The 26,657-nt window shown below is 37.6% G+C and overlaps 1 pseudogene; it reads left to right on the forward strand.

Moving 5' to 3' along the window:
- The window catches only part of LOC146482903 (uncharacterized), a 62,203-nt pseudogene that overhangs the window by 27,863 nt on the left and 7,683 nt on the right, over positions 1–26,657 (forward strand).

A 26,657-nucleotide genomic window follows, 5' to 3' on the forward strand; every position in this document is an offset into this window, starting at 1 on the left:
AGATATAGTTTTTGTTGCACTTAATAAAAATGCGATCAGTTTTTGGTTGCTGCGAAGAGGGAAAGAGATTCTCTTTAAGCAAAAGGAAATAGAACTTGATAGTTGCAAGTCGCTAATAGATGCTACTTTGAGAGACATTGCTGTAGGTGTTCGGGTAATGTGCGAGGATCGGTCAATGGATGAAGTATGTGATGACCCGCCGTCCAACAGAGATTCTGCTGAAGAAACAGACCAATCACCGACCTCCTCAGTCAATTCTTTGCGCCAGCTGTATGATGTTATTATTGGTCCCATTGCAGACTTGCTCGAAGGTGACCAGTTACTCCTTATTCCAGATGGTCCATTTTGCCTGGCTCCTTACTCTGCGCTTAGTGAATCAATCAGGATTCACATCGTTCCCTCGTTGACCGCTTTCCGACTGATCGCAGATGCGCCCGAGGACTTTCACAGTAGGAGTGGGGCGTTGCTCGTGGGAGATCCATGTTTGGAAGAAGTTACCAACCTGTTTGGTAGGCCCGTTTGGAAGCAGCTTCCATTCGCCAGAAAGGAAGTGGAGATGATTGGAAAACTTCTAAAGACCACACCTCTCACCGGACGAGATGCGACTAAAGACGAAGTGATGAAAAGATTGGAGTCGGTTGCTTTGGTGCACATTGCCGCACACGGGAGTGATCAAACTGGAGAAATTCTTTTGGCCCCAAACCCAGGTTGGACATCTCGCGTCCCTGCGAAAAAATACTACATATTAACAATGTCAGATGTACAAGCCGTTCGTCTGCGAGCAAGACTCGTTGTTCTTAGCTGCTGTCACAGTGGCCGGGGAGAAGTCAAGTCTGAGGGCGTGGTTGGTATCGCGCGGGCTTTCTTGTGTGCTGGTGCTCGCTCTGTTCTGGTGTCACTCTGGGCGATTGATGACGAGGCTACCATGGAGTTCATGAAACACTTCTACCAACACCTGGCGGAAGGAAAAAGCGCGAGTGTGGCTCTTCACCAGGCTGTGAAATCCCTGCGCGAGTCAGAGCAGTTCCGTGACTTGAAGTACTGGGCTCCATTTGTGCTGATTGGTGATGACGTGACGCTTGAATTTGGAGACAGGAAATGAAACAGAATGGTAAGTTTAGTTTGTGTTTGACTTTAGACAGACGTAATTTTATGATAAACAAGGACAGCTAACTGCAAAGAAAGCTCAATTCTTGCCAGAGGAATAGTTGTAAAATCTGTCTAAAGATTATTTCAATTACCAAGCCTCCCGCTGTTTATTAAAACGAGGGATAGCTTTAGAAAGGATGCCATGAAAAGATGTTTGTTTTCGGGTTTCCTTGGTACCATGCGAAAATGCCTTACTTTTCTTACACTAGCCTTTTCCAGGCGTTCAGAAAGTAGAAAGCAATGTAAATAAAATTGCGTTCCCCACTATTTGATCGCCTGTTCTCGCACTAGTTAATGTTTCAACCGTTTGAGATAAAGAACGAAATCAATGTTACCATTTCCCCTCAGATTTTTAACAATGGTACCTTTGAACTTTATGAACTTACTGACCTTAATGGAAGTCAAACTTCCGTTGAACGTTGTTTTCAATTGAAGCACCAGGAGTCTCGTTAATTAAGGGAAATTATTAATGTTTTGTTTAAAATATGTCCTCGCTTCGTGGGTAGTGTCTTCAATTTTGTTCGTTTTTGTCTCTTCCTTTTATTCTGGCAAACAAACAAAAAATTAAGCGCTTCACCTGAACTCCACAAACTTCTAAATTTAGAGCCTCAAGCGAAACTAATCCGTCATATATTTTTTGGTTGGCAGAAGTGTCATCATACTCAAGACAAGAGAGGACTACTAAGCGAGTCTGACTGTTCCATTGATGACGTCCATTTGGTGTGATGCAGACTATCCCGGGAACTTATGGTACAATGGCCGGATAAAAAAATGAAGTTACTGCATTAAACCTTTGCTTTCGTGGTTCGTAATATATCTGGAGAGAAGGACATGTACAGGCTTGATTTTAGTGCGCATTTTCCAAAATGCCACTTCACTTTATGAAGTTTTCAAAACGTAATTTTTCTTCTTTCGATGTAACGTTAAGAAAACTGGATACATAAATTTGACTTTACATTTAATTTTTTAGAGCTGCTTAACAAATAACATACCAACATTGTAAAGATATTTTGAAGTCATTTTATTTAATTTTTTTAAGGTCATTATTCGTTTTAAGACAATATTGAGAACAACGTTTTACTTAATTGTTCATTCAGAAAAAATGTGGTTACTTAGGCCAAATTTAACGGCTTATCTACCCATATTTAGAGGCAAGAACTTTATTTTTTTAAGAATGACGTTTCTTGTGTTTTCAGTTTCGCATGTAAATATGATTTTCTCCAAATTGTAAAAAAATTGTGTTTTTTTTTTTTTAATACGATATCTTAGCCGCAAAAATTGTGCTTGTCATTGTAAGTAAGGACAGTCTCTAAGACCCTCAAAGTTAGAAAGAGCACAAAAGACCAAGCAAAGAATTTAAACTGTCTAGGACTGCGAGTTAACTTACAGAAACCTGATTACAAGAGGGCGAAGACTCAAAAACTAAAATACTTTTCACTAACTTGTGTTTGAATAACAACAACAAGTGATGTAGTTAGCTTTGACTGGCTTAATAGGCTCAGAAGAATGATGATGCAATTATTATCTTAGAGCTGATCAGGGCTCGGTTGTTTGAAATCCCATTAATTTTGAGAGAACAAGTTAAGAAATATGCTGGGTTTTTTTTTTCAAATGATTTCTTTTTGCTTTTTACAAGATGCCATAATCGAGTGGTCCTCTTATCTGCATCGTAGAATTATTTTATCTAAAGTCAAACATAAGAAAATGCTTTTATTATAACAGTTTTTTCTTTTCAGGGTAGACGTAGACGTCAATTCTAAATTGGCGCAATGGTCTTTTAAACAACCTGGCGCAGATCTTTTCATGTATATATGAAAGGAACTAGGTAAATAAGTAGGTATAGAGCATTCTTCAATTGGGTGTCGAAGTAATTTCGCGTTTGCTTTGGCTTTCCTTTACTATGCGGCTTTCTGATTTGTCAGCAAAACTCGCGGCACTTTCTCAACCAATGGGAAGCAAAGCCAAAGCCAATCGTGCCTTGATGTCACACGTTTTCCCGCGCTTGGCCAACTGTTACAAGTTACATGTATTTGCTTTGAATTCTGATTAGTTCACCGAACTGTTTACATCTGTTCTGATTGTTTAGAGTATTTACTTTGTGTGTGACACTCAATTGAAGACTGCTCTATAAAGTCAGTAAGTAAGCTAGCTGTGTTTACATGATACCCGAACGACTTTCAAACCGGTGGATTTGTTTCCATATATAGTATTATTCATTATCAGTAAAAACGATGTGAATTTTCAACCAAAAAGTTTTACCGGACAAGGAATCTCAATTTTTGTAGGAAAATTCATTCCGGGGTCTTGTAAACGGGACATGACTGTTTGTTTCATATTTCTATTAAGTTTCAACATTTCGTTACACAATGAAACTGATAGCTTCATCAAACCTGCTTTTGCTAATCCGATGTCAGCAGCGTTCATGTCGTAAAGGGAATGAAAGTCTAACCAGTATCGTGTAAACCGCCCCATTACAGAACAATTAGTGTGGCGTATATAATAAGTGAGACTATTGTAAACATTAACATTAAAAAAGTGAAATCTGTAAAACGTGTTTGGTTTGAGAACAGTAGAATCCAAATTATTTATTTTATTTATTTAAAGCTGAGGGGGGACCGTCGCGGAGATTTTGCTGTATGTTGACCAAAACAGCTCAAATATTTCACGAAGAACCCCATGAAATCGCACTGAGAGCAGCGGGAGGAAAGTTTGAAATGAATTCTCCGGGTGAAAATAGAATACAATCAGTTTTAAATTCAAACGAGGAACTGGAAAAGATTGGCTAATTTTTTCAAGTTTCAATCCATTTCCATCTGAGCCATCTGCAGACAAAAATGATTGACCCTAGTTTTTGTTCCCTAGAAGGGTTATTTGTGAAAAAAATTGAACAATTATTTTAATGTTCCCATCCGATACAAATATGTTTTTTTTTTTCGCTATTCAAAGTGGCACTTAGAAAACGTGACACTGCCCCTTTAAAGACCTCGAAGCCACCGTCAAGGTCCTTCTTAGACAGACTCATACCCAGTCCCTATTTGTATGTTTGTGGGGCGAGAGAAGAGTGGGCACGAGAGTGGCCTCAATTCACTCTCGTAACCAATCTTCGCGCGCCATAAAGATAAAAATAGCGACTGTTCACGAGCATTATCCTTAGGCGGGTCACGAATAGACCAGCTTACAACTGAGCAAACAAAAGAAATCAAAAGCCTTTCAGTTTTACATGCATAGGGAAGACTGGAACAGCGACTATCTTTCGACGCCCCATCTTCGACATGCTAGATAAACAGCTGAAAGACCGTTATGAAAATTAAACACTTATTGGCTAAAAAAAAACTGAACGACAAATTAACAATAAATGCTCACCTAAAATGGCTGATAAATGTATCAACCTGTAAATTTTGCATGACTCTCAGAAAAATTAAAACTATTTGACCGCTTTCGGTCGGCTCTGTTCTGTAACTTCCGGTATAGAATTCAGCCGTTTTGTTCGCATGTTAAATTTCCAAAACCGTCACCGATTTAATTATCGATCTCGGATTGACTTCTAAATATCCCCCCCCCCCCCCCCCCACGTCACTCTGAAGATTAATAAACCCATCTCCCTTGCCCAAAGTCGAGTTTAACCGTAAATAAATCAGTTGTGCTTGCATCTAAGGCTTAGGCCTGGTTACACGGCATGTCGGAAGAAGATAAGGCGCGCGCTAGTGCTGTGCACGTAACATTGAAAATGGCTGAAAGATACTCCAGTGTTACGCCTTCTGTCATTATACCGCAGTGCGTTTATAGAGCTCCCCATCTTCATCCCACGATATACAACCCCTAATAGATGTCTACAGGCATTGCATCCATCGCATCAGCTATATGGAAAGCCATTCGGTGCAAATTGGTCAATCGCGTTGATGCGTCAATCGAAATTATCGATTTTTCAAGAAGTTTCGATTTCTAACAGATAGTCTTTTTCTGTTTCGCAAAATAGTGTTCATTGTAAACAAAGAAAAATTAATTTATTTAAATGAATGGTCCTGTCCATTTTAGCGTCGAATAATATAAAATGGAGGGGTGGTTAATCATGTCTTATGCATAAGGGGGGTAAGATTTTATGTTACCATTGTGCAGATCTCTCCAAGATCTGTTTGGTGTCCAAATTTGACACAAATTGACCCATTATTGAGCGCGTAATGACTTCTTGTGCCATATGGCACTCTTGTACCGCTGTAATATTGAGATCGATGGGGATGTTTAGTCGTTCCCTATATTACAGTCGGACCTCTGGGGACTTTGAAAACTGGCCGCTTAATAGAGGTTGGCCGCTTACTAGAGGTACAATAAAGCTTGGGTAGAAATGGCAGTTAACTTAATTTTATTGCCTCTATATAGCAAAACGCTTGTTGAAAGGTGAACATTTGTGAAGATAAATGCAAGAATCATTGAAACAAAACATTAAGTGCCCTGTATTTGCGCATTTCAAGTCCGTGCAAAGTTCTAGCTCTAACACAGGGTCCACGTAGTAGATAAGTACAGTATTTTTTTAGTGTTGAGTATCTACAGAAAATTATGCAAATCTATTTAACAAAACATCAAGTTTCTTAGGCCTTTTCTTGCATCAACAGTCTGTAAAAAATTTAGCTCAAAGTATTTCACGGACGATTTATTTCAAATAATCCGACACTGCTCCTTGCCGTCAGTGTAGAACTCGGAGTAACGAGGAGATCAAGTCATTTACCTTTCCGATAGATTGGGCAAGGTCCTGGTAACCGTGAAACAGGGCAAAGAGTCGGAGTTGATCGGTGATATTATGGCGGAGATTAAATTGCAGTTCTTGTTCTTATCAGTTATCAACTTCATATTATCTGTCACCATTTCGCTTGAAAAGGTAATTTGCTGTAAAAAATAATAATAATAATAATAAACTTGCAACAGCAAAAAGGTGGCCGCGGCCGCTTAATAGAGTTGGCCGTTGAATAGAGGTATCGAATACAGCATTTTACTGACAAATAATTCGGGACTTTGGAAAGCGGCCCGCTTAATAGGTGGCCGCTTAAAGTGCTACTATAATCAAATTTTTACCTCTTGAATTTTAAGGTTTATCACATAGAATTCTAGGAAAGATTAAAAACGCCGTTTACCGTTTCTAAATATCTGCCTTGGTTCCGAAGATATTAAAGTTTGAAAAATGTGTAAAATATGTAAATGAGATGACTGAAGACGTCATATTCTCAACTCAATATAACATCAAGTATATAAATAGAGCTATCTCGGTCAATTTACAGCAGAGACCATTGAAACCTGGCAGGCTAATAGTTCTAAAAGCAATACACCTATGGCTATAAAAAATTCGGTTCCCATGGCAACTCACTCTTTTCCAGTCCCCTCCAGCCTGATTTCAATATTTTAGTGATTTTCAGCTTGAAAAACATTTAACAAGGCCACGAACTCGACCTAACATATTTATACGCTTGCTGGATCATGCAGATGAGGCACCATTGGCAAATATCAAAAAAGAACGGCATAGGTGGCCAGCAAAGCCTTAAGTATCAGGGACGACTGGAACCCAGTATGTTGCCATGGTAACAAAACTGACAAGCTCATATTATGATCAAGCATTTCTGATTTCTGATACAAATTGGCTGAGATATCTTCTTTCATAATATTTGATCAAAATTCGGTTGAGTTTATGACGTCATCACTTGGCTAATTTTCATATTTTAAAAACTTGAATATCTCCGGAACAAAAAGAGATATTTGAAAATAGTAAACAGCATTCTTCTTCACGTACAGACTTCTTGTTTATGTTTTAAAATGGTTCAGATTAGAAAGACGCGAATTTCATCATAGTAGCACTTTAATAGAGTTCGGACTTTATAAAAAAGTTTAATATCAAACAATGGGTCCCACACCCCTGGGAGCATGATTTTCAACGTCGCGTTTACTGCCGGTGTGTCTCGTAAAAGGTGGTTTAATTAGTCTCCCTGTTCCAAGATGCAAGTCTCCGGCTTTTTTAGGTGATCGATATTACTACATCTTTTCCAATTGAGGGTGTAGCACGATACGAAACTTTTGCCTGAGGCAGGGGACCACACGACGCAAAATAAACTGTTCTGAATACGTTCCGTTGCCGGATCTCTTGCAGTGAAATGCACGTGCCAGACGTCTCTTTACATGTAAATAAACCGAACTGATTGCAGGGCTGACACTAAGGCAAAGGGCTTATTTATTAGGGGCCAATATTTCAACCAGTACAACTAGTCTTCTTCAGGGCCAGAGTTACAATGAGTTACATTTAAACGTAAGCATAAACAGTTAAAGGTTAACACGATACGTTGTATGAGCCTCTCTATGGGTACCCACAGTCTTCGTTTTCTTCGCGATTTTTTAGCCTGCGTAGCTGGCGGTTTTGGAGGGCGGTAAAGCCGGGCCAAAACGAGTGGTGCAGCTGCGGGTAAAATGTGGAGAGAACCGTGACAGTCGCGGCAAAGACGCGTCAACGAGCGGCTTTGCCGCAATTTTCTCGTTGCCCTCGCCCCATTTCTCCGCGGCCTCGCCACTTGTTTTGGCCCTCGAGCCCGGCTCGCCGGTGAGCCCACCCATAAAAACCGCCAGCTACGCAGGCTACGATTTTTTTACAAATCTTCGTTTTTTTAGGAAGATCTTCGTTTTTTTCGGATTGAAATGGTTTAAATGTTCTTTCAGTGTTATTCACAGTTGATAAATATTTCACTACAATAGCAAATTGCATAATTCACTGAAACAATAAAGGATTGTTGGATTCTTTGGCGACGTTTTAACCCCATTATAACACGCTAGCAGCTGATGAGATTCCAAGAAATCGAAACTGCAGTCTTACATGAGAAACAACATTAGACACTCACCAGAAGAAATTTCACCAGCATCCCAGAGACTCACAAGAGAGTTGTCTATCGTAGCTTCGAATATCTGCTACGGATGCGAGCTAAGCCACAAAATAATGGAGGTACATTTCAGCTCTAAGAACACAATAGCTGTTTTTCAGATAAGAAGCAACTCAGCGAGCTAAAAGACAGCGCAACAAGCTATAGATCGTTTTCACGTGACGTCACGCATTGGCCCACCGCCATATTGGTGTACCACTTTTGATTGCGTAATACGGCATTGGTAGGTCACAACTGCAATTGATTATTCCCATGAGTAAAAATGGATTTAAACAAAAGCGAATAAAGCTCCGAGGATAATTCAAAGGTTTCCGATTCTTTTCCGATTTCTAAAAATGCAAAGAAGCTAAATTTGCCGGGTCAGAAATCGATATTTGCAGAAAATATCCACAATCGGAATCGATCCAGTGTTGATCGAAGGGAAGCACTTTCAGCCTGATTGTTTACCTCCGGTCGAATCCACAGATATCCTGTGGTATCTCGTTTTGGAGACAACTTTCTACACTCATTATTTGACATCTGCTGCTACTTTTTTTTTAATCCAAAGTGTATTCTTTTCCGAATTCAGTGATTGTTTAATCTTTTCCACGAGATTTATAGTTGTTGAGTTTTGACGTTGCGCGCAGTGTACCAAGCTGTTGCATTCATTTGCCTGTATCTCTCTTATTACTTGTGCTATGGTGCTACTTTTTTTTTAATGATAGTGTATTCTAATCCGAATTCAACGAAAGTTTAAGCTTTTTCATACGTGAGTAATTTAACAAAAATTGACTTAAGCGTTCACAAGCTTTTGCATTCATTTGGCTCTATCTCTCACATTATTTGACCTAAACTGCTACTTTTTTAAATTCACATTGTATTGTTTTCCAAATTCAGCAATAGTTTAATCTTATCCATACAACTTATAGTTTTTGAGTTTTGACGTTGCCGCACAAGTAATTGAATTTTTCCGGCGTGTAATTTAACGAAAATTTAGTTACGCGTTCACAAGCTGTTCTATTCATTTGCCTGTATCTCTCTTATTATTTGTGCTATGTGTCACAAGGACTATTTCCCCGTAGTACTGTATTTAAAAGGAATTCAATATCGTATAAATCAAAAAGTATTTTCAGTTTAGTGTTTTAGGAAATTGATAATCTTACATGTGAATTGCTCGCCGAAATGAATGTTTATTCAGTTGCGCTCCTAAGGTGTTTTGGAATATTAGATCGAGCACAACTCGTTAGCGTAGAGCAAAACTTCCGATCGTTATTGCGTTATGGACGAAAGCTGTTTAAATACAGGTTCTTAGATTTTCCGTTCTAGCGACCTCTCGGTAAACATCCAGGAAATAGTAATAATTGTACAGTTCCAGCGCAATATCCTATAGCCAACTTTAGCGTTATCAGCTGTCTTATTTCCAGTTTCAATATCCTTTCTAAGGCTAGATTTTTAATAACGACGTGTTTAGCTATTTGCTCTACTGTAAAACTAATTTTAGTTGAAAGGCTTACCGAAATTAATTAGTATTCTCAGAACATATAAAAGAAGGTCGTACGTTGTAGAACTTTGAATTACCCGCTGACGAATTACCAGAATGAATTACCACAGAACGAGTTACCAGAACGAGTTACCCAACACGCTGTAGTGTACCTGTGAAGATCTACGATTAAACAAGTTGAGTTCCAGTTTTGTGAAGATTCATTTTCTGCTTCGCCTCCACGGACGAGAAACAACGACCTAGTACCTCGGCATCAGTAACAAGTGCCACGCTGCAAGTCAAGTGCTCTCCGAAGCTTTTCCCCAACGTTTATCCTTCCGACAACGCCCGAGTTGTATCGTTTACCTCCGCGCATCGCCCGCGCATAAAAATCGTACGCCACGCCACAAACGTTTTGTTACATTGTTTCCAGAATACCGGGCAGTTTCTTCAGTCCGCGAACACTGCGAAGACAGAAAATTTGATCAGGAAAGGAACTTTCAACTGAAGGTAATTCCCTCGGAAAGATTTTATCCCTCCGAGTATTGCTTATTTCATTTGAATTTTGAGTGTACTTGCGAAATCGAGCTTGATCGCGAGATATTACTATTTATCCACGAGGATTATCATCACGCCTTATTCATCCAAGAACTTTGGATTTGAAACCTTGAGTTTACTATTTGTCCACGAGGAATGTGGACCGTCAATATTTACCTTCGAACATAAAAGCCTTCGCTCAGAGACAGAGCATATTTGAGTAAAATAAAAATAAATAAATAACAAGAAAAAAACTTTGCTATTTGACGATAGCAAACGACGAAAACAAACTCTCTTTTTCGAGCCTTATGAAAAAGAGTAGCTCCAAAGGCTGCTACAATTTACGCCAAAAATTCCGTGCAATTTCTGGATCGACCCAGAAGAAATCTACCGAGAATCAACTAATTTCAGAAGAGGATATCGAATACTTCAATCGCTCCACAGAAGATACGGAGGAAAACATTGAACCGTGTCAACTCTGTCTACAAGAATCACAGGATAATCAAAGCACGAACCACGTCCACGAAATCGAAACCGAAAACCATATTCCTCCGAGTACAGACCAATCAGAGTCACCGTCAATTTTACACGCAGTAAACGCAGCCAACGGGACTCCAGAAACTGTTTTAAAGCCACGCGCTGAAAGAACTAGTTTATCGAGCGAGTCAAGTTCAAGCCAAACAGAAAGTGATTCAGAAGATTCCATTGAGGAAACTACACCGCTTATATCTACAACAAAACACCCCAGAATATTGTTTAGTGATAAACCAGAAGGAAATTCACAAAAACTTAAAGAACTAAATACAGAGAAACAAGGAAAATCCGCTGAAGCGCAAAGGTCAACTAGCCTCGACAAGAGTTCAAGCGAAGAAAGCCTGACAGTCAAAATGGACTCACAGGAAAACTCTGATCTACAACAACAAATCCGCGAGCTCCAACGACAAGTGTCGAGACACTTAAAAACTACGCCACCAGTTACAGATTATCCGAGCATAGCAGATTTCTCTAGCACCAAGCCTTCTCTGTTCCATGGATATGAAAATGAAAATGTGGAACGATGGATAGAGAAATTTAAACTTCACCTTACCCGAAGACGTATTAACTTAGCCCACAATGCAGCAGCTTCAGAATTAGCCCTTCACTTGGCAGGCCCTGCAGAAGTCTTTTACTACAGCCTCCGAGAGAGCCAACGCTTAAATTTTGAAGACCTATGTACAGCCCTTAGAGAACGTTACTCCTCTAGAAATCATACTTGGAGACAGTGGCAAGCTCTTTCTAGCAGACAACAAGGCGCTAACGAGCCTTTAGACAAATACATAGCTGATCTGCACGCCATGTTCCAGCATCTAAACCTATCAGAAGAAGAAAAACTAAGGTACTTTGTGCAAGGATTACGCCCTGATACCCGCCGAGAAGTGTTGATTAAACAGCCTCAGAATTACCGTGACGCTGAGGACGCCGCACGATTGCTGCAAATGGTTGACTCAACGATCCGTGCGGGCCATTCTTCACCCAACCAACTGAATGATAAAATTATTGAAGCAGTAGTTAAAGCAACCATCGCTGCTCAAGGAGGTGCAAAAGGTGCCCCAGAACCTAAAATTGCAGCTTACCAACCAGAACAGAAGATACGACCAGATGATGAAGTGAGCTATTTGCGCGAACAAAATCGTAAACTTAACGACAGACTGTTAGCAAATGAAAATCAGAACATTGCGGCATATCAGCCAGCTGCAAGAGAAAGCTACAGATCTAATAATGAGTCAGAGGAATTACATCGTCTTAGAGAAGAAATTCGCCTTCTAAAAGCTGTTCAGCGCGGCCCGCAACAAATCCAGTCAAATCGCTCCGACGATTACGGGAGAAATGATAGTTATCGGGACACGAGAACCGATTTTTCTCAAGCAATGGATGAAATACGTAAAATGCAGTCACGCATAGACGGATTTATGCGAACCTACGCTAATAAAAATAATCGCCAAGAACAGCCACGAGTCAGGAACCAAGAAGGACGACCTATATGTTACCATTGCGGAAAACTTGGTCATGTTAGGCAGAACTGTTACTCACGTGGGCAACAATACCAGAATTATAAGCCACAGGTTAACCAGCCCCACGAGCAGACCACTCCTCGCATTGCCGTAATAGAAGCCGAGCCAGCCGAAGAACAAGTCCTTGCCCAGTTCGACCACCAACAGCAGCCTAAGCTGAACATAAGTCAAACTATGATAACTAACGAAAACGGCCAGACTAGCCAAGCGCAAACTCGATCCACTTCAGAAGTCCCTAATACAGTAAATGAAGATAGGGGAACAGACCAGCAATTCTGCGAACAGAACAAGCAGGGAGAAAAAGCTGGAAACGTCTACTATGCCCGGCGAAGTAAACCACTCCCATCCACTTCTACAGTGAATAATGAAGTGCCTACCATTAACACCATTTATGCTGAAATAGTAGAAGGTCCTACTACACACAAAGAAAGCGATGACCACAATACCGAAGTCAAGCCACATCCAGCTATTACTCCAAAACAGTGTGCTCAAGTCTCCTCTTCACCAGAAGAATATACAGCACCCGTACACGAAAACCAGGCGATCGTGATTTGGTTAGAAATTTTTACTGATAAGCTTAACACTTCAAAAGAAACAACCGCCCCTCTAAGAGAAGTTCAAACATGTTCCAGATCAGAACCAACCATTGTCGTCAAAGACCAAACAGTGAAATCACCAAATGATCCCTATGGCTTATCTCGCACGGAGACTTCTCTACAACCAAAAGAGAAACTCGACCGCCAGTTACAAGAGCAAGGCGCTGAGAACAAAAAGACCGAAGTCCATTTCCAATCAGGCAACCTAAGACAAGATTTTCCAAAACCACAGAAACTCCAGCCTAGTGAACACTTGTCAAAGATGGCCAAAAGTGCTCAATATCCCAAAAGACGTCTTCTTCAAACTTCAAACAGCGACGTAACGCCTTTGTCAATGGAAAAATATGTGGTTGTCACGCCGACTTCCTAGTTGATACAGGAGCTTGTATCTCAGTAATAGATGCCAGATTTGCCAAGAATGTTCTTTCCAAACAGCCTACATCCATCATGGTTCCTAGTACTTTTTCAGAAGTGGATACCGTTAGTGGTGAGAAATGATCAACCATCGGCCAGATCCACGTTTCATTGGCATTTAACGGAAGAGAATTTCCCTGTCAATTCCATGTAATAGAAGACATGAGCCACTATGCTGTTCTTGGTCGAGATTTTTTAAAGACTAACGATGCTGTAATTAACTTTGCGAGCGGAACGTTAACATTAGGCAACGCCTACCCTATTGAGTTGTCCCTGGAAGCCAGAAAGTCAAGGCCTATGGCAGGTTTGATAATTGAAACCAACCACTCTGCCAACCGAGATAAACATGAGAAATCTGCGTCAATCCTTGCCAAGCTCTTCCCTAACTATGATTATTTTGTCCAACGCTGTAAAAGGACATCAAGCTTCTTTCTCAAGTTCCTCATTATTCTTTTGCTGATGTCACCTCACTGCCGTCCTACTATAGAAAACTACAGCGAATCGAGATTTTTCAAGGATTTCAGCCTGCATTCTAAAGAGCACCCAATGCTAACACCGGCAACTATTCACAGCGAAGCTCAAACAAATCCACATTTGAGCCCACAGTTTAGGTTTCTACTCCGCCCGGTTCGTCTGAAAAACCCCACACAGATATTCGTACCCAACCCATTATTGCAGAAGATCCTGTTAACCCAACAAAAAACAAGAACCCAAGGAAAGGAACAAGGGACAAGGAAACCAAGACGTTCTACACCAGGACAGGAAAACAGCACGTATCAGAAAAACTACGAGGATAAACTGAACACTATTACAGATTCTAGAGCATGACTTTCTCCTTTACCTCATCCTATTCATAGTACAGTCAGTCTCCAAAATATAGATCATTCGTTCACAGTTATCTCCCGAAAATTATTCCATTCAGATTAATATCCACAAAAATATCAAGCAGAATATCAAGAAGATTTTCACAAGTTGTTCAAACCCCCTTTTATTGGAGTAGCTATTACGCAGGCAACTCAGCCATATTGAACTTCGTCCAAATTATGTTAGTACACTTAGATTTTTCAAAAGCCAGGAGGCTTTCACTTAAGGTGGGGGGTGTCACAAGGACTATTTCCCCGTAGTATTTAAAAGGAATTCAATATCGTATAAATCAAAAAGTATTTTCAGTTTAGTGTTTTAGGAAATTGATAATCTTACATGTGAATTACTCGCCGAAATGAATGTTTATTCAGTTGCGCTCCTAAGGTGTTTTGGAATATTAGATCGAGCACAACTCGTTAGCGTAGAGCAAAACTTCCGATCGTTATTGCGTTATGAACGAAAGCTGTTTAAATACAGGTTCTTAGATTTTCCGTTCTAGCGACCTTTCGGTAAACATCCAGGAAATAGTAATAATTGCACAGTTCCAGCAATATCCTTTAGCGTTATCAGCTGTCTTATTTCCAGTTTAAATATCCTTTCTAAGGCTAGATTTTTAATAACGACGTGTTTAGCTATTTGCTCTACTGTAAAACTAATTTTAGTTGAAAGGCTTACCGAAATTAATTAGTATTCTCAGAACATATAAAAGAAGGTCGTACGTTGTACAACTTTGAATTACCAGCTGACGAATTACCAGAATGAATTACCACAGAACGAGTTACCCAACACGCTGTAGTGTACCTGTGAAGATCTACGATTAAACAAGTTGAGTTCCAGTTTTGTGAAGATTCATTTTCTGCTTCGCCTCCACGGACGAGAAACAACGACCTAGTACCTCGGCATCAGTAACAAGTGCCACGCTGCAAGTCAAGTGCTCTCCGAAGCTTTTCCCCAACGTTTATCCTTCCGACAACGCCCGAGTTGTATCATTTACCTCCGCGCATCGCCCGCGCATAAAAATCATACGCCACGCCACAAACGTTTTGTTACACAAGTCATTGAATATTTTCAATGTGTAATTTAACGAAAATTGGGTTACGCGTTCACAAGCTTTCGCATTTATTTGCCTCTATCTCTGTCATTATTTGACATATGCGGCTACTTTTTTTTAATTAACAGTGTATTGTTTTTTCAAATTCAGCAATAGTTTAATCTTATCTATACAACTTATAGTTTTTGAGTTTTGACGTTGCGAGCACAAGTAATTGAATTTTTCTGCGTGTAATTTAACGAAAATTCAGTTACGCGTTCACCAGCTGTTGCATTCATTTGCCTGTATCTCTCTTATTATTTGTGCTATGGTGCTACTTTTCTTTTAATTGGATAGTGTATTCTAATGCAAGATCAACGAAAGTTTAGGCTTTTTCATACAATTTATAGTTTTTGACTTTTGACGTTGCGCGCACAAGTCATTGAATTTTTCCGGTGTGTAATTTAACGAAAATTGATTTACGCGTTTACAAGGTTTTGCATTCATTTGCCTCTATCTCTCACATTCTTTGACCTATGAGGCAACTTTTTTTTATTTCACATTGTATTGTTTTCCAAATTCAGCAATACCTTAATCTTATCCCTACAATTTATAAATTTTGAGTTTCGACGTTGCGCGCACAAGTAATTAAAATTTTGCGGCGTGTAATTAAACGCAAACTGCGCTACGCGTTTACAAGCTGTTGCATTCATTTGCCTGTATCTCTCCTATTATTTGTGCTATGGTGCTAGTTTTCTTGTAAGATATAGTGCATTCTTATCCAAATTCAACGAAAATTTAAGCTTTTTCATACAATTTATAATTTTTGAGTTTTGACTTAGCGCGCACAAGTCATTGAATATTTCCGGTGTGTAATTTAACGAAAATTGGGTTACGCGTTCACAAGCGGTTGCATTCATTTGTCTCTATCTCTCTCTTATTATTTGTTCTATGCTGTTCATTTTTCTTATAATGGACAGTGCATTCTTTTTCAAATTTAGCGAAAGTTTAAGCTTCTTCATACAATGTATAGCCTTTGAGTTTTAACTTAGCGCGCACAAGCAATTGAGTTTATTCGGTGTGTAATTTAACAAAAATTGACTTGCGCGTTCACAAGCTTTTGCATTCATTTGCCTCTATCTGTTTTATTATTTGTGCTATCGTGCTATTTGTTTTCTAATGTATAGTGTATTGTAATCCAAATTTAATGAAAGTTTAAGCTTTTTCATACAATATATAGTTTTTGAGTTTTAACTTAGCGTGCACAAGTAATTGAATTTTTCCGGTGTGTAATTTAACGAAAATTGATTTACGCGTTAAAAGCTTTTGCATTCATTTGCCTCTATCTTTCATATTATTGGACGTATGCGGATACTTTTTTTTAATTCACATTGTATTGTTTTCCAAATTCAGCAATACTTCAATCTTATCCATACAATTTATAAATTTTGAGTTTTGACGTTACGCGCACAAGTAATTAAAATTTTTTGGCGTAAAATTTAACGCAAACTTCGCTACGCGTTCATAAGCTGTTGCATTCATTTGCCTGTATCTCTCTTATTTTTTTTTGTTATGGTGCTACTTTTCTTTTAATAGATAGTGTATTCTTATCCAAATTGAACCAAAGTTTAGGCTTTTTAATACAATTTATAGTTTTCGAGTTTTGATTTAGCGCGCACAAGTCATTGAATATTTCCGGTGTGTAATTTAACGTAAATTGCGCTACGCGTTTACAAGTGGTTGCATTCATTTGCCTGTATCTCTCTTATTATTTGCGCCATGGTGCTACTTTTCTTTTAATATATAGTGTATTCTAATCCGAATTCAAGGAAAGTTTAGGCTTTTTCATACGATTTATAGTTTTTGAAATTTGACTTAGCGCCTACAAGTCATTGAAATTTTCTGACGTGTTATTTAACGAAAATTTAGACAACACGTTAACAAGCTGTTGCATTTATTTGCCTGTATCTCTCTTATTATTTGTGCTACGGTGCTAGTTTTCTTCTAATGGATAGTGTATTCTAATGCAAATTCAACGAAAGTTTAAGCTTTTTCATACAATTTATAGTTTTTGAGTTTTGACTTAGCGCGCACAAGTCATTAAATATTTCCGGTGTGTAATTTAACGAAAATTGACTTACGCATTTACAAGTGGTTGCTTTCATCTGCCTCTATCTCTATCATTATTTGAGCTATCGTGCTATTTGATTTTTAATGGATAGTGTATTCTAATTCAAATTCAAAGAAAGTATAAGCTTTTTCATACAATATATAGTTTTTGAGTTTTATCTTTGCGCGCACAAGCAATTGAATTTTTCCGGTGTGTAAATTTAACGAAAATTGATTTACGCGTTCACAAGCTTTTGCATTCATTTGCCTCTATCTCTCACATTATTTGGCCTATGCAGCTACTTTTTTTATTTCACATTGTATTGTTTTCCAAATTCAGCAATATCCTAATCTTCTCCATACAATTTATAAATTTTGAGTTTTGACGTTGCGCGCACAAGTAATTGAAATTTTGCAGCGTGTAATTTAACCCAAACTGCGCTACGCGTTTTCAAGCTGTTGCATTCTATGGCCTGTATCTCTAATTTTTTGTGCTATGGTGCTACTTTTCTTTTAATGGATAGTGTATTCTAATCCGAATTCAACGAAGGTTTAAGCTTCTTCATACGATTTATAGTTTTTGAGTTTTGACTTAGCACACACAAGTCAATGAATATTTCCGGTGTGTAATTTAACCAAAATTGGGTTACGCGTTCACAAGCTGTTGCATTCATTTGCCTCTATCTCTCTTATTATTTGTTCTATGCTGCTCCTTTTTTTTAATCTACAGCGTATTGTTTTCCACATTCAGCAATAGTTTAATCTTATCGATACGATTTTAGTTTTTGAGTTTTGACGTTGCACGCACAAGTGATTGAAATTTTCCGGCGTGTAATTTAACGCAAGTTGCGCTACGCGTTCACAAGCTGTTGCATTCATTTGCTTGTATCTCTCTTATTATTTGTGCTATGGTGCTACTTTTTTTTTAATCCACAGCGTATTGTTTTCCAAGTTCAGCAATAGTTCAATCTTATCCATACAATTTATAGTTTTTGAGTTTTGACGTTGCGCGCACAAGTAATTAAATTTTTCCTGCGTGTAATTTAAGGTGGGGGTTTACCTGAAAGCCGTTTTCACGCCGCTTAAAATCGGTCAAATGGAAATATCTTGTTTGCATTTCAAGCAATACAAAAACCCTCCATTCGCAACACAAATCAATGATTTGGGGTGTTTTATGCATTTTTGGGTAGTTTTTAGGTATATTTGGAAGGAAATAATTTTTCTTGAAGGATTGGTAAAATGAAAAGATATAAGAAATGTTGAAGATTTAGTGAAGTTTTAAAATTAGAATTTGTAGTTAATAGCTAATAGACGGATACCAAGTTAGTCCACTAGCAACCTGGGATGCTCTTGCGTCGTTATCGACTGTCTGTTAGTGTTTCAAAAATTATTTTTATTCTTCTATCCATTCTTAAAACTTCTTTAAACTTCACTCAAATTCAGTCAGAGCCCCACCTTAACGAAAATTCAGTTACGCGTTCACAAGCTGTTGCATTCATTTGCCTGTATCTCTCTTATTATTCGTGCTATGGTGCTACTTTTCTTTTAATGCATAGTGTATTCTAATGCAAATTCAACGAAAGTTTAAGCTTTTTTATACAAGTTATAGTTTTTGAGTTTTGACTTAGCGCGCCAAGTCATTGAATATTTCCGGTGTGTAATTTAACAAAATTTGGGTTACGCGTTCACAAGTGGTTGCTTTCATTTGCCTCTATCTCTCTCATTATTTGTGGTATTGTGCTATTTGTTTTCTAATGGATAGTGTATTCTAATCCAAAAGCAAGGAAAGTTTAAGCTTTTTCATACAATATATAGTTTTTGAGTTTTATCTTAGCGCGCACAAGCAATTAAACTTTTCAGGTGTGTAATTTAACGAAAATTGATTTACGCCTTCACAAGCTTTTGCATTCATTTGCCGCTATCTCTCACATTATTTGACCTAGGCGGTTACTTTTTTTTAAATTCACATTGTATTGTTTTCCAAATTCAGCAATATTTTAATCTTATCCATACAATTTATAAATTTTGAGTTTTGACGTTGCGCGCACAAGTAATTGAAATTTTCCGGCGTGTAATTTAGCGCAAACTACGCTACGCGTTCACAAGCTGTTGCATTCATTTGCTTGTCTCTCTCTTGTTATTTGTGCCATGGTGCTACTTTTTTTTTAATAAATAGCGTATTCTAATACGAATTCAAGGAAAGTTTAAGCCTATTCATACAATTTATAGTTTTTGAGTTTTGACTTGGCGCGCACAAGTCATTAAATATTTCCGGTGTGTAATTTAACGAAAATTGACTTACGCATTTACAAGTGGTTGCTTTCATCTGCCTCTATCTCTATCATTATTTGAGCTATCGTGCTATTTGATTTTTAATGGATAGTGTATTCTAATTCAAATTCAAAGAAAGTATAAGCTTTTTCATACAATATATAGTTTTTGAGTTTTATCTTTGCGCGCACAAGCAATTGAATTTTTCCGGTGTGTAAATTTAACGAAAATTGATTTACGCGTTCACAAGCTTTTGCATTCATTTGCCTCTATCTCTCACATTATTTGGCCTATGCAGCTACTTTTTTTATTTCACATTGTATTGTTTTCCAAATTCAGCAATATCCTAATCTTCTCCATACAATTTATAAATTTTGAGTTTTGACGTTGCGCGCACAAGTAATTGAAATTTTGCAGCGTGTAATTTAACCCAAACTGCGCTACGCGTTTTCAAGCTGTTGCATTCTATGGCCTGTATCTCTAATTTTTTGTGCTATGGTGCTACTTTTCTTTTAATGGATAGTGTATTCTAATCCGAATTCAACGAAGGTTTAAGCTTCTTCATACGATTTATAGTTTTTGAGTTTTGACTTAGCACACACAAGTCAATGAATATTTCCGGTGTGTAATTTAACCAAAATTGGGTTACGCGTTCACAAGCTGTTGCATTCATTTGCCTCTATCTCTCTTATTATTTGTTCTATGCTGCTCCTTTTTTTTAATCTACAGCGTATTGTTTTCCACATTCAGCAATAGTTTAATCTTATCGATACGATTTTAGTTTTTGAGTTTTGACGTTGCACGCACAAGTGATTGAAATTTTCCGGCGTGTAATTTAACGCAAGTTGCGCTACGCGTTCACAAGCTGTTGCATTCATTTGCTTGTATCTCTCTTATTATTTGTGCTATGGTGCTACTTTTTTTTTAATCCACAGCGTATTGTTTTCCAAGTTCAGCAATAGTTCAATCTTATCCATACAATTTATAGTTTTTGAGTTTTGACGTTGCGCGCACAAGTAATTAAATTTTTCCTGCGTGTAATTTAAGGTGGGGGTTTACCTGAAAGCCGTTTTCACGCCGCTTAAAATCGGTCAAATGGAAATATCTTGTTTGCATTTCAAGCAATACAAAAACCCTCCATTCGCAACACAAATCAATGATTTGGGGTGTTTTATGCATTTTTGGGTAGTTTTTAGGTATATTTGGAAGGAAATAATTTTTCTTGAAGGATTGGTAAAATGAAAAGATATAAGAAATGTTGAAGATTTAGTGAAGTTTTAAAATTAGAATTTGTAGTTAATAGCTAATAGACGGATACCAAGTTAGTCCACTAGCAACCTGGGATGCTCTTGCGTCGTTATCGACTGTCTGTTAGTGTTTCAAAAATTATTTTTATTCTTCTATCCATTCTTAAAACTTCTTTAAACTTCACTCAAATTCAGTCAGAGCCCCACCTTAACGAAAATTCAGTTACGCGTTCACAAGCTGTTGCATTCATTTGCCTGTATCTCTCTTATTATTCGTGCTATGGTGCTACTTTTCTTTTAATGCATAGTGTATTCTAATGCAAATTCAACGAAAGTTTAAGCTTTTTTATACAAGTTATAGTTTTTGAGTTTTGACTTAGCGCGCCAAGTCATTGAATATTTCCGGTGTGTAATTTAACAAAATTTGGGTTACGCGTTCACAAGTGGTTGCTTTCATTTGCCTCTATCTCTCTCATTATTTGTGGTATTGTGCTATTTGTTTTCTAATGGATAGTGTATTCTAATCCAAAAGCAAGGAAAGTTTAAGCTTTTTCATACAATATATAGTTTTTGAGTTTTATCTTAGCGCGCACAAGCAATTAAACTTTTCAGGTGTGTAATTTAACGAAAATTGATTTACGCCTTCACAAGCTTTTGCATTCATTTGCCGCTATCTCTCACATTATTTGACCTAGGCGGTTACTTTTTTTTAAATTCACATTGTATTGTTTTCCAAATTCAGCAATATTTTAATCTTATCCATACAATTTATAAATTTTGAGTTTTGACGTTGCGCGCACAAGTAATTGAAATTTTCCGGCGTGTAATTTAGCGCAAACTACGCTACGCGTTCACAAGCTGTTGCATTCATTTGCTTGTCTCTCTCTTGTTATTTGTGCCATGGTGCTACTTTTTTTTTAATAAATAGCGTATTCTAATACGAATTCAAGGAAAGTTTAAGCCTATTCATACAATTTATAGTTTTTGAGTTTTGACTTGGCGCGCACAAGTCATTGAATATTTCTGGTGTGTAATTTAACGAAAATTAGGTTACGCGTTCACAAGCTGTTGCATTCATTTGCGTCTATCTCTCTCATTATTTGTGCTATGGTGCTACTTTTTTTTTAATTCACAGTGTATTTTTTTTCAAATTTAGCAATAGTTTTATCTTATCCATAAAACTGATAGTCTGTTAGTTTTGACGTTGCGTGCACAAGTAATTGAAATTTTCCGACGTATAATTTAACGAGAATTCAGTTACGCGTTCACAAGCTGTTGCATTCATTTGCCTGTATCTCTCTTATTATTTGTTCTTTGCTGCTCCTTTTTTTAATCCACAGCGTATTGTTTTTCAAATTCAGCAATAGTTTAATCTTATCCATACGATTTATAGTTTTTGAGTTTTGACGTTGCGCGCACAAGTAATTGAATTTTCCCGACGTGTAATTTAATATAAATTCAGTTACGTGTTCACAAGCTGTTGCATTCATTTGCCTGTATCTTTCTTATTATTTGTGCTATAATGCTACTTAACTTTTAATGAATAGTGTATTTTAATGTAAATTCAACAAAAGTTTAAGCTTTTTTACACAATTTATGGTTTTTGAGTTTTGACGTTTCGCGCACAACTCATTGAATATTTCCGGTGTGTAATTTAACGAAAATTAGGTTACGCGTTCACAAGCGGTTGCATTCATTTGCGTCTATCTCTCTCATTATTTGTGCTATGGTGCAACTTTTTTTTTTAATTCACAGTATATTTTCTTTCAAATTCAGCAATAGTTTAATCTTATCCATACAATTGATAGTCTGTTATTTTTGACGTTGCGTGCACAAGTAATTGAAATTTTCCGACGTATAATTTAACGAGAATTCAGTTACGCGTTCACAAGCTGCTGAATTCATTTGCCTGTATCTCTCTTATTATTTGTTCTTTGCTGCTCCTTTTTTTAATCCACAGCGTATTGTTTTCCAAATTCAGCAATAGTTTAATCTTATCCATACAATCTATAGTTTTTCAGTTTTAACGTTGCGCGCACAAGTAACTGAATTTTTCCGGCGTGTAATTTAACGAAAATTCAGTTACGCGTTTACAAGCTGTTGCATTCATTTGCCTGTATCTCTCTTAATATTTTTGCTATGGTGCTACCTAACTCTTAATGGATAGTGTATTCTAATGTAAATTTAACGAAAGTTTAAGCTTTTTTATACAATTTATAGTTTTTGAGTTTTGACGTTGCGCGCACAAGTCATTGAATATTTCCGGTGTGTAATTTAACGAAAATTGACTTACGCGTTCATAAGCGGTTGCATTCATTTGCCTCTATCTCTATCATTATTTGAGCTATCGTGCTATTTGATTTTTAATGGATAGTGTATTCTAATTCAAATTCAAAGAAAGTATAAGCTTTTTCATACAATATATAGTTTTTTAATTTTATCTTAGCGCGCACAAGCAATTGAATTTTTCCGGTGTGTAATTTAACAAAAATTGATTTACGCGTTCACAAGCTTTTGCATTCATTTGCCTCTATCTCTCACACTATTTGACCTATGCGACTACTTTTTTTTATTCACATCGTATTGTTTTCCAAATTCAGCAATACTTTAATCTTATCCATACAATTTATAAATTTTGAGTTTTGACGTTGCGCGCACAAGTAATTGAAATTTTTTGGCGTGCAATTTAACGCAAACTGCGCTACGCGTTCACAAGCTGTTGCATTCATTTGCCTGTATCTCTCTTATTATTTGTTCTTTGCTGCTCCTTTTTTGAGTCCACAGCGTATTGTTTTCCAAATTCAGCAATAGTTTAATCTTATCCATACGATTTATAGATTTTGAGTTTTGACGTTGCGCGCACAAGTAATTGAAATTTTCCCGACGTGTAATTTAACATAAATTCAGTTACGTGTTCACAAGCTGTTGCATTCATTTGCCTGTATCTCTCTTATTATTTGTGCTATAATGCTACTTAACTTTTAATAAATAGTGTATTTTAATGCAAATTCAACGAAAGTTTAAGCTTTTTCATACAAATTATAGTTTTTGAGTTTTGACGTTGGGCGCACAAGTCATTGAAATTTTCCGACGTGTAATTTAACGGAAGTTCACAAGCTGTTGCATTCATTTGCCTGTATCTCTCTTAATATTTGTGATATAGTGCTACTTTTTAATGAATAGTGTATTCTAATGCAAATCCAACGAAAGTTTAAGCTTTTTTATACGATTTATAGTTTTTGAGTTTTGACTTAGCACGCACAAGTTATTGAATATTTCCGGTGCGTAATTTAACGAAAATATGGTTACGCGTTTCCAAGCGGTTCCATTCATTTGCCTCTATCTCTCTCATTATTTGTCCTATGCTGTTCATTTTTCTTATAATGGACAGTGCATTTTTTTTCAAATTTAGCGAAAGTTTAAGTTTCTACATACAATTTATAAATTTTGAGTTTTAACTTAGCTCGCACAAGCAATTGAGTTTATTCGGTGTGTAATTTAACGAAAATTGACTGACGCGTTCACAAGCTTTTGCAATTCTGCAATAGTTTAATCTTATCCATACAATATATATTTTTTGAGTTTTGACGTTGCTTGCACAAGTCATTGAATATTTTCGGTGTGTAATTTAACGAAAATTAGGTTACGCGTAGTCACAAGGGAAACTTTCTTGTGTCCCAAATGTAATGTTGGAACCCAGTCAATATTAAATTTATTCCAGCTTTAAGCCGTTCTTTCTGAAACGAAGTGCTTTTTGGAAACACGATCGTGGTCTAAGATCTCTTCGGTGAGGTCGTCATGACTTATCGCTGAAATCGAGCGCGATTTTCTCTCTTCTGACAATTCTTGGGCTTTTTAACCTTGATTTGTAACGATAGAAGGCACCCTTGCAAAGTATATCCTTTTCTCTCGTCCACTTTTCCTGCCAAAGCCAACAATCAGACACAAAATCATGTTCTTCGCAAGCGCCGCTACTAGTTTGTTTACAATTTTGGTACACCAATATAGCGGCGTAGCAACGGTAGTCAAGGATTTGGTCACGTGAGTGAAAACGATCTATAGCTCTCGAAAGCAAGAGAAAACAATGATAAGCTTTGTAAAGACGAGGATCTGTTAGACCCATCATATCTATGCAATTTTCACGCAGCGAGATACAATAGCAGAAGCATTAATTCACGAGTTAAGAAATCCACGGATCATCTATCTTTAAAGATAACATTTATTTAGCGCTACCTAAAATCTTGAAGTCAATCCAAGCCGATAAGCCTTAACAAATGCCACAGAGGTAGCATACACAGTGGCATATCAAAACATAACCCTTACGGCTCTTAGTGATCGGTATGAAACCCTCCATTTAGTATATTTGAGAATTATCCCTCACGATCAAGACAAACACCATTAAGAGCGGTCGCAAAACATTTTGATCTAAAGGGAAGATTCTCTTATGCAAAAGGAAAATCGCTTAGAGAATTGCTTGTAAAACCAAAACTGAAAAGGCTTTTATCAACACAACGGACACACAGTGGGAGTCGCGCAGGTCTGTGAACCCCACTGATTTTGACACACAGAAATGTGGTCAAATGCCAAAATTCAGAAATAACAGATCTGTAGTGTTTACGAGTTTTGACAGTTTTATATCAGTTTTTATATTTTAATTGCATCATATAATATACATCTAGTAATAGGACCTCTATGTAAACCACTCTTGTGATGGAGCATCCTATTAAAAGATTGTTATTATTGTTATATCTGACTGTCCAATTTGATCACGCAAATTTTCGTCAATTTTCAGACCTTCGCTTCAATCTTGAGATCTTCGTTTTTTCCACAGTAATCTTCGCGTCTTCGATTTCTTCGGAAATACCCATAGAAAGGCTCTTGTATGGAAGAGTTACCTTTTAATAAAAGTCAAGAATCGCAGTTCTATTTAGGAATGAACATTTGGCCAGAATTGAATTTAAAATCTTCATTTTTTAATCTTTTAGCCTGTTTAGACCAGTTCAGCTACCTCCATACTGAAATCCTAAAGTATGACCATTCAATTGAAAGCTACTGAGCAGCACTTTTGGTTTCCAGTGATACTGTTTGGTACCGTACATAGTGGTTCTAACTTTTGAGTCCGTGGAGAAAACCTTGAATGTCTCCAATATTTGCGGAACTGTAGACCATTTTTTTATTTGTCAATTTTCATAAACCAGACGTTAATGCTTATCCTGGGTTAGCCTAATCGTACTTGGAACGACTACTATGATGGATGCAGCCTGGGAGTTTGACTTCTTGGTCTCTGCGTTCCACCGCCAAAATATGTCTTGGGTACAAACCGAAATATTCCACATCGAAAACGAAGGCTTGTTAGTATGAACGGTTTCCAGTTGACTGAAGAGGGGAAAACCCAGCACTGTCTTTTTTTGGAGAGATCTGTTTAAAGGTGTAAAACATTTAGCCAGTTTAGCAGGCGCTGTTAAGGCGAGGGTAAACCTTAAAGCCGTTTTCACGCCGCTTAAAATCGGTTTAAAGAAAATATCTCGTTCACGCTTCAAGCAATCCAAAAACTCTCTGCTCATCCCGTGAACCTGTATTGTGGGGTGTTTCGTGAATTTTTGGTTGATTTTTGGGTATATTTGGGAGGAGATAGTTTCTCTGAAAGGATTGGTAAAATTAAGAGAAATGAAAAGAATTGAAGATTTAGTGAAGTTTTAAAATTAGAATTTGTAGTTAATAATTAATAGACGGAGACCAAGTTAGTCCACTAGCATCCTGGGGTGCTCTTGCGTGGGTATCAACTGTCTGTTGTTGTTCCAAAAATCATTTTCTTTCTTTTATCCCTTCTTTAAACCTCTTAAAACTCCGTTCAAATTCACGTTTACCCTCACCTTAAGGGTAAGGGAAATCAGACGCGCGCGCGAATTGCTTGGAACGGCGCGCGCGTGAGCGTTTGCGCTCCCATCGCTTCTCGCGCGTGCCTGATTCCCTATCCCATGCCCTCTTCTTTATAGCACCAGACACAGAGGCTATCTGACAA

This window comes from Pavona decussata, unplaced genomic scaffold, assembly GCF_977016875.1.
Source record: "Pavona decussata unplaced genomic scaffold, jaPavDecu1.1 SCAFFOLD_41, whole genome shotgun sequence".
NCBI classification, from domain to species: domain Eukaryota; kingdom Metazoa; phylum Cnidaria; class Anthozoa; order Scleractinia; family Agariciidae; genus Pavona; species Pavona decussata.